The following is a 14757-nucleotide window of genomic DNA, read 5'->3' as shown; positions in this document are numbered from 1 at the left end:
CCTCAAGATCTATTACAGATAGCAGGGCTAACACAGGCGACAGAGATTAGAGGGGCCAGATACTGACTGTATTGATTGGCCGTCTTATCCTGAGGCCAGCCCAACAGCTAGCTCATGTAATAGCATCCTGTAATGAAATTCAGCAAGTGCGTTGGTGCCAGCAGCACAAAATGCATAAAGACTAGACTGGACTGAGGGAAACTGTGCTGTAGAGTCGTCCACCGGGGGGCAGGGGACATAGTGTCTGATGGTGTACCACTTTAAGTGGAGCTTAGCATCCCTGTGTCACCTCCCCAAATATGTGCTGGCTCACAGTGGCTCAAATTTGCTGAAAGGGAAAACCACTTTGTGTTTGTACCCAAGGGTGATTTTTTATGTAATGTCATGAACCTGTGTTTTAGTGAACTGTTTGTTGGGGATTTTTATTTGGCAGTCAAAATTAGGCATTGTCTTGGAGCCAAAACAACTAAACAAAACAAAAAAACCCACCTGGACCACTCAGTCTTTTTCTGGAGGTTACAAGGCAAATTAATTTTTTGCTTACTTCAAAAAGATATGCGCCCATTTTTTGAAACGTTGTATCAAGTATGTTGTTTGAATGGGAAAAGTAGGGACACAATGCATTGATTGTGGGAAAAAAGGCTTTGGATAAATTCAATGTTGAAATTGCTTGTAATGACAGCACTGATGCCGGGAACATACAGTGCCCATATACCGACAGAGCTCAGAGAATGCATATAATAGCAGCCATTATATGTGGCGGGCAAGTGACATGTTCCGAGCAGAGTGACTGGAATGAAGCACATATGTTAACCCAAGTAATGTAACGCTGTCTAGAAATAGACATACAAGTCTGAACATTGAGTTCAAAATTTAGTTTTTGGGAATCCATCAAGCTTTTTGTGTATTTCTCACCTTGCCGTGGAAGATGTACTGACAAAATGGCCGACTTTTCTTCGAAGGCTGTGTGAATCGAGCCCAAAACAACAGTGCTGTTTTTTTTTTTGTTTGTTAGCAGTGTAATTAAAGATTTATGACCACACTTAAACCGGTGTAGTAGGACACAAGTCAACGAATAAGACAGTTGCAAGTTAGATTTTTAAACCGTAATGAATTAGCTATTTCGCCTGCAAACTGACATTAGCAGCATAATTTTCCCTGATCTCATTCAGCATGCAGCAAAAGCACTGAAAACGTTTGTCTGTTGCCACCTGCCTGTGATGGAGCAGTGACATTACTGACTTTATGCAAGTACAGTTTAAAATGAAAAAAATGTTTGACTTCATAAAATCCTCATCTACATAGGAGGAGAAGAACCAACATCATTCTGGCTCTGCAAGGATAGGGCAAATAACCAAACAGTAGCCTATAACATGTCGATTTCTACCTATTAAGTTCGAAGGAAAACATGGTAAATAGGAATGTCGCAACATGCGGGCATTGATGATAAACATGATATTTTCAGAAATGCAATGTGAAGTGATTGTGTAAATAATCAAGCGCTTCTTAAAATATTTCCATATCTTTCGGCCATGACGCAGTAACAATCGGGTTTACTCTCCAATGTAGAAGTTGTTATTAGTACTTTGTAGTATTTGAGTTTAATTCATTGACAATGACAGAAGGTTTTAAATGGTACTGTACATTCACCCTGACAAGCTGCATTTTTCTGTATACAGAAGACATATCCGGCAATATATATGAACATTTATGGATAGATAGGATAAAAATTAAAACAATTAGCAGCAGGTAGACCTGAACCTTAAAACATGTTGCTTCTTTGCTTTTAATTATTTTTGTAGGACAAACTGGACATGATATCCACTAATGGGCATAATGTATTTCTGAGCAAACTATCCACAGATGTGTGTGAATCACCTAGGGTTGTGTGACAGTGCAGTTGTGCTCGGTATACACATCTTAGTATGGCTGATTTTATCTGGAGAGTTATTGTTTTTCATTTGCTTTTTGAACAGAAAAGTAGAACAAATCTGACAGTAAGACCCCTAAGAGAACAAATGCATATTCATTATTCAAATAGCCCATAATATCTGCCATCTGTCTGCATCTTTTTTATCAGTTTCTGTTTCCCCTCTTTCTTTTTTTCTTGGCTTCACACGTGCCATTTTATGTCCTGGTTTAATTTCCAAGCACTTAAGCACACTATTTTAAGTGTTTAAAATTAGCAATTACATGTAGAAAACATGTGCCATTTATGTTTTGGCAAAACAGATGCTGCTGTCTATGTTAAAGGCTTACTGCATCTGTCCCTGGTTAGACCTCACGCCTCCGCCTGCATGCTTGGAAGGAGCCACGGCCCCACTTTCCCCATGGGTTTAGCTTGATGCAATGGATTACCAACAGCATGCTATAGCTACAAGGCCTCTGCTAATCACACTATTGATCCTGTAATTCCACCCATTTCAAACTCTTTACCTCGGTGGGCGGTATCAATGAATAAAGTCCAAGTCTCCTCTTCTTCCCTTGTTCGTAGAGGCACCTGGTGTCTCTGGGGAGGTGATTGAGACCTGCGTGCGTTCTCCACATCACAGCCTGGCTCTCTCTTTAGTATTCAGCCACCACAGCCTCCACATGAAGGTCTGAAACGTTGAGAACAAACACAAATCGTGAATGACTGATCGACCTCCTTCCCTTTGACTGCATATTTGTGGAACTGTTGTGTTGTGCTATGTTCTGGATTTTTTTTTCTTCTTTGTGCAAGTAAAGATTGTCACATCAGTGCAGAGGACTGAGATGCAAGAGAGGAGAAGCCTAAGAATGGGAACTCTTACGGAATATCAATAGGCAGAGTAATGGCCTCGTTTTCGAGGTGGCAGTGAAGGCTTTGGTCAGTTGCGTGTCATTTTCAAAGTCAGTCCTGTAGAACAAAACAAACGCACATCTTATTGTACCAACAGCGATATTGTGATTACACAACGTCCCCGAGTTGTTAGTTAGTCTGTCATCTTGTCAGTAAATTAGATTAACTGTGACACACCTCCTTGACAATGATTATGCTTTACTACGACAGGACGCAAACTCAGCAATGCATGCCCTCCTCAGAAAAATCAGGCGGAAATTTACGACATCACTCTGCGTTGTGCACTCTCCAATAACGCAGATGGTGCGGAGCAACTAATGGTGGGTTTAATTTTCCTGCGTCATATTATTGACCCTTTTACTGTAGATCTGCAAGGGGATAAGCTTGAAGTCTCAGAGTCGTAATGTAATGTCTTGTATGCCTTTTAATTAGACATGCCGCATTAAAGAGAGAGGGGAGGAGGAGAAGTGGGAAGGAAGCATATTACAGCGAGGGATGCCAAATCACTTACTCTTGTTTACAAATTGTCCTTGAGTAGATGTAGGTCTGTGGGCAGGCGTTTTAAGATGAGGAGGACATGATGAGGGGGTGAGGGAGAGTGTGGGAACAGGGGAGCAAGAAAGGAGCTTTAGGAAGAGAGAGAAAAACAGATAGGGATCTGAGGATTATAGAAATAAGAAAAACAGGGATGGGGAAAAAAAAGGAAGAGCAGGATTTATATGGAGTGTAGTTTCTGAAATGGATTTATGTAGAAACAGACTATCTGATAGATTTTGGGGGAGTGTAACAGGGGTTCTTTGAATACGTAGGTGAGCTCTGTATAATGTTGATGCCAGGATAAAAGTATTATATGAAATGAGCTAAAGTACTGTTGGCAGAGAAGAACAGATGGAGTGGAGTCATTTTGAATGAGATGGAAGAGAATTGATAGAACCAGAATACGGTTTCCTTTCCCGCTCTACAGGAGCTTAAAAGAGGTCGAAGACACATGATAGCTGAAACGGATTTTAAATAAAGAGACACAAGGATGACAACGTATAACATGACCAATGTCATACCTTCTTTAAAAGAAAATTCTGGTTTACAACAAGAGCTGCAGCAAATCTGAAATCAGTGGGGAACTCTGAGTGTCACGTTTAAGCAGGAAGCAGGACCCAAGTGCAAAGGTGTCGAGGAATATTTAATAACTAAAGAAAACAGACTTAACTACCAAACAAGGGTTTCAACGACATGTAGCAAAAACAGGTAACCGAAATACTGGAGCCAGGGAAAAAATATAAGACAGGGAGTAAAACAAGACAACACATTATTATGTTTCAAGCAGAGTTTGTTTCACAGATGAAAGGATTACTTAGAGTTGTCTATTTGTGGTAGGTGAATCAACCAATCTCATGTTGATTCATAGTGGGTGGAACCAAAAACCACTGTCACAAAGGCCAGAGCCATCTCTTGGGATTCACTTTTATTATTCTGTCCTGGTGTTAAAGCTACCTAGAAAATCAGCCACTTCAATCAGTCAGTCAGACAGCACAGATGGCAAAGTGATAGGACGGTGGATGGCAAGGTACGGAGAAAAATGGCTCAGAAATTAAACTGACAGGTTTAATAACAAAATGTTATTAAACCTGTCCAATTTTAAAAAATGCTTCAATTTGACAAAATTGTATATAACTTTAATGCAAGATTGTTTAAAAGCAAATGTCCAAGGAGAACTTGCCTAACAGTATGTAATGGATTTTCACTTGACAACATTAAAAACTAGGAATTCTTTTGATTTCTTTGATTGGTGGTGTACCTTACAGACTACAGGAATATAAAAGATCAAAGAATGGACAGACATTCGGTCGTTAGTTTTGTGCTCATGGTTTGAGTAAAATGAACTGAACAGTTGAATTGTGGGAAGTCTGTTGGAGCTAATGTGTGGCATGTCAAGTGTGACATGCCACACAGTGTGGCATGTCAATATTGACAAAAGGTTCAAGCATTTATGTCTTGATGCGTGTTGCTACTCTGCTTTGCGTTAGCTTTAAACTGGTCCCCACTTGCAACCATTTTCCAAGCAAGCAAAGAGAATCTTGGAAATAACTTAGACATTGCACAGTCTATAATTCTTAACCCTTTTGTAAATCCTAGAATTGTTATTTTACACTCATTGTTGTTATTGTATGACCTAGGGAAACAAGATGAGCTTTACAGGTGCTGATAGTTTTTTTCTTTGTAACATTGGACATGGCCAGACGTTTCCCATGTTTTTATGCTAAGCTAGGAAAGATGTTACTTGTGGTAGCTCCATCGTTACTGGATAGAATTCAGAGTGGAAACAATCTTTCTACTGTTTTTTTAATCTTGTAAAATACCTAAATGTAGAAGTCAACCTTCAAGTCCAGAGTGAGTACACACAAAATGTCAGTAAAATTATCTTATTACCCAGAAAGTGCAACAGTGTGTGCACAGTTTGAGCAAGTAAAGATGAATCAGAATCATGTGCAATGAACCATTTGGGTAAAAAAAAAATTGCCATTCAACATGTTTACTCTTTTGAAGACTACTGAATGATCATTCATATCTTGCTTAGACCCGAGTTTTGATTTGTTTTTTTAGGCAATCTTGCCGCGTTCTAAGATCTTTTATTGACAATACTAGTACTACAGTTACAAAGGTTGGCTAAAACCACACATTTAGGACCACACCTAGTGGGAATAATCCTTTTACCGTTACTCTAAAACGTCAAACAGAGGCTTAAATATAACCAAAGCACAGATGAGAAAGTGATTTGGATTGTGGTTAGGTGGTAAAAGCTGCTCATCAGATTTAAACATTCACCCCGTGCCTTGACAGCATGGCATCGTCACCTCAGCTGTTTTCCAAGGTCGTAAAAGTTTTAACTTTATTTTACGAATCTATGCTAAACCAACTGGAACAGCTCCTTCTGCCTTTTGACAGTGTCTAATGGACAGATTGAGATTCCATGACAATATTTCTCTGCATACCAAGCTTTCAGCAAACCATCAGTCTCTCCAGCTGTTATTAGCTTCAGAAACTCACGTGGACGGTCGGACGATGAGGGAATGTCATTGTTCTGCCGCTTACACTGTGGTTCATGTGCTGCTTTCTTTTCATTATGTTGAAAAAGAGATAAAACCACTCAACAAACCCTAACTGCCCATTCCCTTCATTTGGCCTCATCATTATTGAAAGTGGTGACTGTGCTGCTGTAGTCCCCTCCCTTTCTTGCCCTCGCCTCACCCTCTTTTTTCTGTTATAAGAGGCGCTCTTTGCACTCAGCCACTGGCCATTAAAGTTGTCCCAGAGCAATAAGCCTTTGTCTGTGTGACCAAACAGTTGATGCTTGATAAGCGTAATCCTGGCCTATGTTTTAGTCCCCTGAATGGGGCTGTGTGGGCTGCGAGGCCCTTCACAAAGCAGTTAGCACTAAATTGCTCACTCTTGGTTGCCTTTTGTCTCTGGATTTGTGAAACACTTTGAGCTGCTTTGCAGTTCTGAGGGCAATGGCCTCCGTGGGATGGAGTTTACTGAGGGCTGTGTTTTGTAGCTCAACTGACCACACAGAATCCATTTTATATTGCAAAAACGTTGAATGACTTTATGCTTTTGTCCTATTTTTTTCCGTTGGTATACCTATCCAAGAGTGAGCTGGCAGCTTATTTGGGTTTGGACTGGGTTTTGAAGCAAACATGTCTTCCTCCCACTGCGTTTATCCCCCGGCAAGACTATGGTCACCCACATCCAACTAGCTTTAGCAACAATCCCATTAATCGCATTAGCACTCAAAGGGGAAGCAGCCAAGTTGGATTAATTGGCCTGCACAATGCAAAGCAGGCACAGTGTAACAGGAATTCAATACCAAGGAGAGCTGATGAGTGATTACAAAAACATTTCACTTGCCGCTCAAAGTTTAGCAAGAAATTATTTCATGGTAGTTATTCTCTCCTGTGTCCCTTTCCTGTTGAAACTCTTTTGTTTCACAGTGAATTGACTTTGCCTGCATTTGACGACGGGTGAAATGCCAATGTCCTGTTTTGTGTCTGTCTAAGATGTCAAAGGATGTCAACATTCCCCCACCATCACTCACTTCCCATTTGTGCAGACTTGAGCCGAACTAATACATCCTATATGTGCCCTCGGGGCTACCATACATCAGCCCTTGTCCCACGGGAGAGCTTCAGGAAGGAAGGATCATTTATTATTTAAATGTCTATTGGGGTGGGGATTCTCATAAGGCATATTTTTTTGTGTGAATGCAATGAATCTTCAGCAAGACATTTGGGTTGATGTGGCTTTTCACTGATCCACCAGACAAAGCCTGCTGTAGAATATGGGAGACTCAGTGTGGACAATATTGTATTAAAATATGCACACACAAAATTTCCCTACTACTTAATTGAAAGTTTATGGATGAAAACTCGATATTTGATGTCTAAAATTCAGGTTGTGTAAATAAATACAGCCTGTGACTGGAAAGTGTACCTGTGTGCATTTTAGGGCACCAATATGTGCATCAACCACATTCTGATTTATCGCAATTCCGCATGAGAGCTTCGCACCAGATCCTTCTTTATCAAACAAAACACATCTACGGTCAAACATAATATAGATGACGGCGACATTCATCGTTCCATGCAGTGCGGCACCACGCTGTCACCTGTGGACAAACGGTCTGTCGTGTGATCAACGAGCTCGTGTTGGAAATCACAGCTACAGCCTGTGCAAAACGATAGTCCCTCATATATCTGGAAAATGCCTGCAATAACAAAGTGCTATGAATAATGTACAGTGTACAGTATACGATAAATAAGCAATGAGTTTCTTTTGACCAGTCTTGTGTGTCTCTCAACAAGCCTTGGTTATTTCAAAAGGTTGCACATTCATCAAAGTTGCTGGCAAAACAAGAAAGGTCAAGGCTGATGTTTTCCTTCTTCATTTTTTTTGGACAGATCAGACAGAGAACTGGATATATATTGTTTGATAAACCACCTGTCTTAAGAAGGGAAGAGACAATCTTATGTAAAATCACCCCACTCTTCCAAATTAATGCACACCCTCGGAGATGATGTTAGCATGTATTTCTGCATCCTGTCTTATATGCCTCACAAATAGCACAGAAATTTCACAAATAGCAAATTAGACGAATCACCCTCAATCCATATTTCCCACTACTGCCCTCAGGATGTAGATATTCTCTATAATGGACATGGAAACTGGAATTCTGCAGCACTCCAGGAAACAAGAAATCCCAAACTTGTAGACATTTAACTGAATGAATATTGAACCAACCTTGATGGAAAACAGACTGGCACCAACTGGTCACACGGAACAGCTCAAATTACATTCAACATCTGTTTTTCTTTTCTTTTGTGTGTCAGGTCTGGACCGCTCCAGACGCTGTAAAAAAGAAAAAGTCAAAATACAAGATAAATTGGTGAATGTGGCAACTTTTCGAACGAATGGTTCTTGCATGAGGCCCAGTGTTTGGAGCAAGTTAGATAAACATGCAACTTTTTTATTGCACTTTAACCAGTCCATGAAAACTACATAAGAAGTACAATATCAAAAATACATTACAAGTACATGGTGATATACAGAGAAAGAGACATATTTACATTTTTAACACACTGTAGACATATACTACAGTGGTTTTTCCACGTGTAACCAGCTAACCCATATCCCATGTGTACAGTAAGCATTTAGCTGATTCTCATGGAAAACAAATGCGTCTGTCTGGTAAAATTGCTGGCACTGCGAGTTAACCATCAGTGGAACATCTTTTATTCATTACACTGACAGTGTGTAGCCTCACAGGTCTGAGGTGCTTGGTGGAGCAGCCCCGGTGATTCACTCAAAGTATAACTCACTGGAGGCAACAGCGATGTCATGTTTTTCTGACTAATTGCTTTGTCAGACACCCCCTATAGTGCATCTGAGCCTTTCAGGTCCTCTTTTTATATACAACACCTGTAACCTCAGAGAGATCACTAGTGTGATTAGCATTATTTGTGTCTGTTCTGTTTCTGAACTAAAACTGTAATGGCTGCAGGTTCCAGGGGTGATGGGCCTGGTTGCACTCACGAGTAGTTGCGTATGATTCTTCGCATTGGCTTAGTTCAGACCTTGATTTCTGAGATGGCTCCTGGCATTTTCTTTTTGGAGGAGGGACCAAAAATGTTCACACACTGCTGACTGGAATATGCCCAGAGTGCCTGAGGGATTATCATGCCTTTTTGTGCTAATTAAACAAGCCTAACTTCAACAGAAGGTTTGATCACTCAATCATGTGACACATGCAGTTGCAAGACCGTTTGAATAAGTTTAATGCATATTTACAAAACACACAACTTGCCCTAACCTTCAATAGAATAATTAGTTGAAGATGTACAACATATATGTTAGTGTTTATGGGGAAATGGGAAATGAGTTTTGTTACATGAGTAAAATAATGACAGTTTTACAGACTCAACCTGCTGCTGTTACAGCGGGTTGGGGTTTTGGATGTCTGTATTGCGGTTTCGGTCTCGGTTTCAGAATTGTTACACTCCTACTCGTGAGCATTACAGAGTAAATCTGGACCATGTCACTGAGAGAGACAGTTGCAAACACACATATGCTCAATGCAAACACCATACCATTGTAATAAAGTGTCTTTGTAACAAAAGAAAAATAGAACAAACAATGGCTTATTTGTGTGCTGGCATTTATAATCTACCATCTGTTTATTCACTGTTATAATCCCAGGAAAGAAATGACAAAAGTTTGTTTTAAATTATAAAACCACGTTTTCCTCGATATTCTAAGCAACAAAAGGTTACCATCTTTCATTTTTTTTATCCAGATCAGTGGGATGAATTTGATTTGAACAATCGCACATCCAATCTGTGATTGTCTAAAGTGATGACATCCATGTATTTATTTTAGACTTAATATTTACGGTTTGTCAGGCCATAAAGCATCTGTCGCCTTTTTCCCCACTTTCATCTGTTTTGACAGTGACAATAAAAATCTCTGAAAGACCCATAGTCTCCAAAACCGGAGAGTTTTAGTTTCCACACTAAATCATTGACCAATTATCCACTTGGGCATTAAGCCTCTTTGTTTTAACAAATTGCATTTGCTGAAATGAACAGCATCTGATCTCAGTCAAACCAACAGAGCATGAATACAGTATGTGAATGAGATGTAAGACAACATCTGCCACATAATGGATGCTGTAATTCAAAATACTTGGCAACATACTTTTTTTTTGTATATGAATGGCACCCATTTGAACTGCTGCTTACCTTGGCAGTGGTACTGATGTGCTTTATACACCGGGCTAGTGTAGACACTTACTGTTGGAATAACAAACAATTATAGGAAACTACAATGAAAATGCGTTCTTTTATTTATTTTAAAGCCTCCAGCATCACCTGTAACGTGTCAAATGATGACACAAATGATTTCGGTTTGACCACAAGCCTATTTTCAAACAAATAACTCATAATCTTGATGTATCCTTGAGAGAGATGTTTTTATTAGTAATGCTGGCAGCCTTGCCTAGAGCCATACTGGCTCTAAGCATGCCTCTAGGCATGTCTGCCAGTTGGTTGCTTGGTCTAGACTGAAATACCCGGACACCTATTTGATGGATTTCCATTCAATTTTGCGTGTCATCATCAGGTCAGAATTCAAATTTTCCCAATATACTCAATACTAAAAACAAATAGTGCAGTGCTTTAGTGTCACACAAAAGGTGAATATGATAACAGGCTTTTCCCTACCACAGAAAGGCGTAAGCACTGCGCCCAAAAAGTCATTTAGACAACATATCATAATGAATGTTAAAACAACGGTGCGAGTTATGTGTTTAAAAGGGAGAGGAGATGTGGAAGGATCTTTGACGGAAATGTTAGATGGGAACGATGTTTGGACGAATTTTTTTTGTGACTGATGTGTGACCGATACTCATAGCAAACAGCTAATTCGATATTTCTCTGTGCTGTTAGTTAAAAAGACATCTAGTCAGATAAGCAATCTCCAAGGCATTGATAGGGAACACCTCTGCAAAGAATAAATAAAGCATAAACTATTGCTGTCAATTGATTATAATTTTTTTTACTAATTACTCGCACAATTTGCTGTGATTAATCGCGATTAATTGCTTCGTATTTATCTTTTTAAGACTGAAGTTTGTAATAATGAGGACAAGGAAGTATTTCAATTCAAAAACTATTGTTAAAGAGCATCTTTTAAACTTTGAGCACAGCTTCTCTCCTGTGAATTACAGATTTCCAATGAAACCATCAAGGCCAAGTTGACTCACCGAGGCCTCGCTGACGTGTCCAGACATCTAGCAGCTAAATATCTGGACAAGTCGGGGAGCCTGTGTCCTGGGTGAGCTGTGACAGGCGATGTGACAGGCAGTGAGTGCGTCAACCCTGGAAACCTGTGGGGAGGAACTGTAGCACAACAGCACAACAACACTCTTCAATTATTCTCTGCCTTTTCCGTGATGAAAAAAATCCTCGTGCAGACTATACGCAGGGCTTTTTTCTGTCATGTTGTGCATTTTCGCTGCAACAGATCATGAGCGTAACCTCGAGCTGCTTTAATGCGGAACCACATATTAACGCGTCAGGTTATTTCTCTCCGTCCGCACAACACAGAGAGCGTCCGCTCAAACTACTTCCTGTTTCTGACCTGTCAACATAAGAATATCCTGCAGTACCTCGTGATTAGAAGACAGCACGACGTAGTGTGCCCGAGGCATTAAACTCCTTCCTTGTCCGTATCCATCATTCATCATCATGGCGAATGGTTTTGCGGCACACGTCGTCACACAGGTCAGCCGTCAACAACTCTGGGTTAATTGCGTTACATTTTTTACAGGTTAATATTGTCAGCACGAGCATAAACATTTTCTGTTAGGGATGTTAACAAAAGCGATAGCAGGTAAAAAGAATGTGTAATTAATGTAGCCTATTTGTAGCTTTAAGAGGTTATCAATTAATGGGTGCGTAAATCAATGCAGAATCAAGAGGATACATGTAAAAAAATTGGTCATTTTGTTTGGAATATACAATTCACTGTTCTGCAAGACACTCCGTGTAGACAAGTGTGATGTATTTTATTCTATACGCATTATATTCTTTTCAATGTGAGGTCACGGTTTTTGCTGTGGATGAGTGGGAGAAAGTTAAGCAGATGCCCCATGAGCTCGCGGAGCTCTGGAGAACTCTCTACTTCTTATTCTCCAAGGGTTTCCTGAAGTAAAACTGTAACATTGTCTATTCTGATAGGGAGAAAGTGTGTGGACCGAAGGGCAAAATCAGCTAAAACTGTTTGATCTTCCCAGCAGCTGATTTACATTTGAACCCCACAGTCCTAATCTGCCCATTTATACCCACCAACTGAAGGAAGAGAGAGAGAGAGAGAGAGAGAGAGACCTGAAGCCAACAATGTCCAAAGTCTTACATCCACTCTCTGTCTTTTCCTCCCTCTTATTTTTTGGGCTGTCTGTGCCTCCTTCTCTCTCTCTCTCTCTCTCTTCCAACATCTGTCACATCCCTTTCTGTTGAACCGACTGTCTTCTCTGCATCTCCCTCCTTCCATCTTTCATTCTCTGTTCTCATCTCCCTGAAGGGTCTCCATCTTATCTCGGAGATAAGCTCGGCTGCCGCAGAAACGCACTGGTCTTCATCTCTGTCTGTATGCCTCCCTTCTGGGTTTATGGAGGCACATTTGGGAGATAGATGCAGTTTAATGAAGCATTCACAGTGTGCATGTGCGAGCGTGTGGCGCCAAATCTCTTTTTACTTCCGTGGATTCTGGAGAAATGAGGGGAGGCGCACCTCCTGCACACTTGACAACATTATAAACCTCCGTGATCTCTGAACCGTGAGGCCCCTTTGGACTTGACATCAAATGGTTTACTGTTCAAGGAATTTCTTCAGAACTTAGTGCTGTGGTCGAATTCCTCTTTGTGTTTACCTCCCGAGATATATGCTCAAAAACATGCTGCACATCCAAAGTGTAAAAAGTCATTTAAATTCACGATTACTTTGTTGCTGTCCTCTGCATAAATAAGAGGAAAAACATAATTTCCTTTTTTCGCTGGCTGTATTCCTGCATACTGCAAGATCTCCTCATTCATCACCTCATTCTCTCGCTTACATAATTAATACACACGCACGCACGCACGCATGCACGCACACACACACACACACACACACACACACACACACACACACACACACTCTCTCTCTCTCTCTATCCCGCTGCCTTCGTTCACCCCACTGGCCCAGGTGGTCTACTCCTCACCTCATGAAAAGCCCGCCTGGCCCCACTGCCTGGGCAATCTCCCATGAGTCTCTCTGTTACCATTCTGAGCGAGACAGGAAGGAACTACAGTTCAAAACCTGATCTGTTCTATTCTGCCGACGCTCGCTGCCATCTGGCTGCCCAGCATTGCGTGGCATTACGATGATGCGTGCAGATGTAGTGGAAATCTGTTCGCCTCCAATGCAGGTTGCTTGGTTTATGAGGATGGCAGACTGGCAGATGTTAATGGTATGCATGTATGCACATATAATGCAGTATATATAATATTCCGGCATCTCCAGTGGTGGTATTTTTCATCAGGTGAAGGCTTCAGCTGACTGTGTGTGTGTGTGTGTGTGTGTGTGTGTGTGTGTGTGTGTGTGTGTGTGTGTGTGTGTGTGTGTGTGTGTGTGTGTGTGTGTGTGTGTGTGTGTGTGTGTGTGTGTGTGTGTGTGTGTGTGTGTGTGTGTGTGTGTGTGTGTGTGTGTGTGTTGATTTATTGGTAAACGACTGTGTGCTGTTGCTGAATCTGCAACTGTGCTATGGTGCCAGCAACTGATCTTCATAACAACATGTTGTTCTCTGTTAGCGACAGGGACAGGGGAGAGAGGAATGAGAAAAAGCAGAGAATGAGAGAGCATTTCTTTACCTTTGAAAATGATGCAGTGATTATTTATGGGTTTTGTGTCTGTGTGCGTTTACAAGAGACACAGACAGAGCCAAAGGAAAGAGTATGTAGCTGTGTGACCCTGACCTTGGTTTAGTACATTCCCTCAGGAAAAACAATATATATCAGTTTAATTATAACTTCACTACACGTGATAGCTAGGTTTTTTTTTTAGTAAAACTGTTTAAAAAGTTTACAGTTCTGCTGAATATTGAGAGACAAATCCAGAATACAGGCTAGGACTCTAGTTTCTTTAATATACTTAACACTCATAAGACCTTAAGAAATGATGTTGGTTTTATTAATAGACACACTAATATAATTATTAGAAGATGCAATATCCTAATTTTTAGTTTACAGCATTTAGTCCCTAGGATAAAAATCAATAATGCCCAGTGTCTGTCATGCTCCACAACCAGATAGTTTTTCTGTACAGAGAAATGTAGTATATATATCTATATATATATATAAATATATATATATATATATATATATATATATATATATATATATATATCTATATATATATATCCAGGAAACAGTAACCCCAATGACACCATGAAGGGTTTTTTGTTAGACTTTTGTTAGACAGAATACAGATGTGCACAACCAGTCGATGTAGTCAACAATTATGACTATATATACATTTATATTTTCTTTGCTAGCTAGCACACGAAATACTAGCCAGTTAAAGTATTTTTTTTTTTTTATATTTTATGAATAAACAACGGCCGGTTAACTGCTGCGTCTATCGGCAGGCAGAGCTCTGGCAGATGGCAGCCCGCCTCCCTGTCTGCTAATGTTGCTAATGCAGCACGGGGAAAAGGGGGACAGATGACATCTTGCAAAAAAACCATCATGGTTTGGCCATATTTTGATCTAGAAAAATTAATGTAGCCCCCCCGCCCCCATTCAATCAATTAAAGATCAATTAAAGACTGGATCCAGTCTGGGACGT

General features: G+C 40.4%; 1 long non-coding RNA gene across 1 annotated transcript; it reads right to left on the bottom strand.

Annotated features, from left to right (window-relative positions):
- Positions 1-1667: 1667 nt before the first annotated feature.
- LOC118309899 lies at positions 1668-11423 on the bottom strand. The gene is made up of 5 exons (XR_004793641.2): positions 11136-11423; positions 10114-10164; positions 8117-8224; positions 2793-2878; positions 1668-2600 (listed from the first exon to the last, which is right to left on the bottom strand). It is a non-coding gene; the product is annotated as an uncharacterized LOC118309899 (long non-coding RNA).
- Positions 11424-14757: the final 3334 nt, after the last annotated feature.

Source organism: Scophthalmus maximus, chromosome 6 (assembly GCF_022379125.1).
Source record: "Scophthalmus maximus strain ysfricsl-2021 chromosome 6, ASM2237912v1, whole genome shotgun sequence".
In the NCBI taxonomy this organism is placed as follows: Eukaryota; Metazoa; Chordata; class Actinopteri; order Pleuronectiformes; family Scophthalmidae; genus Scophthalmus; species Scophthalmus maximus.
Note: the sequence above shows the minus strand (reverse complement) of the source record. Positions and strands in the feature narration are given on the sequence as shown.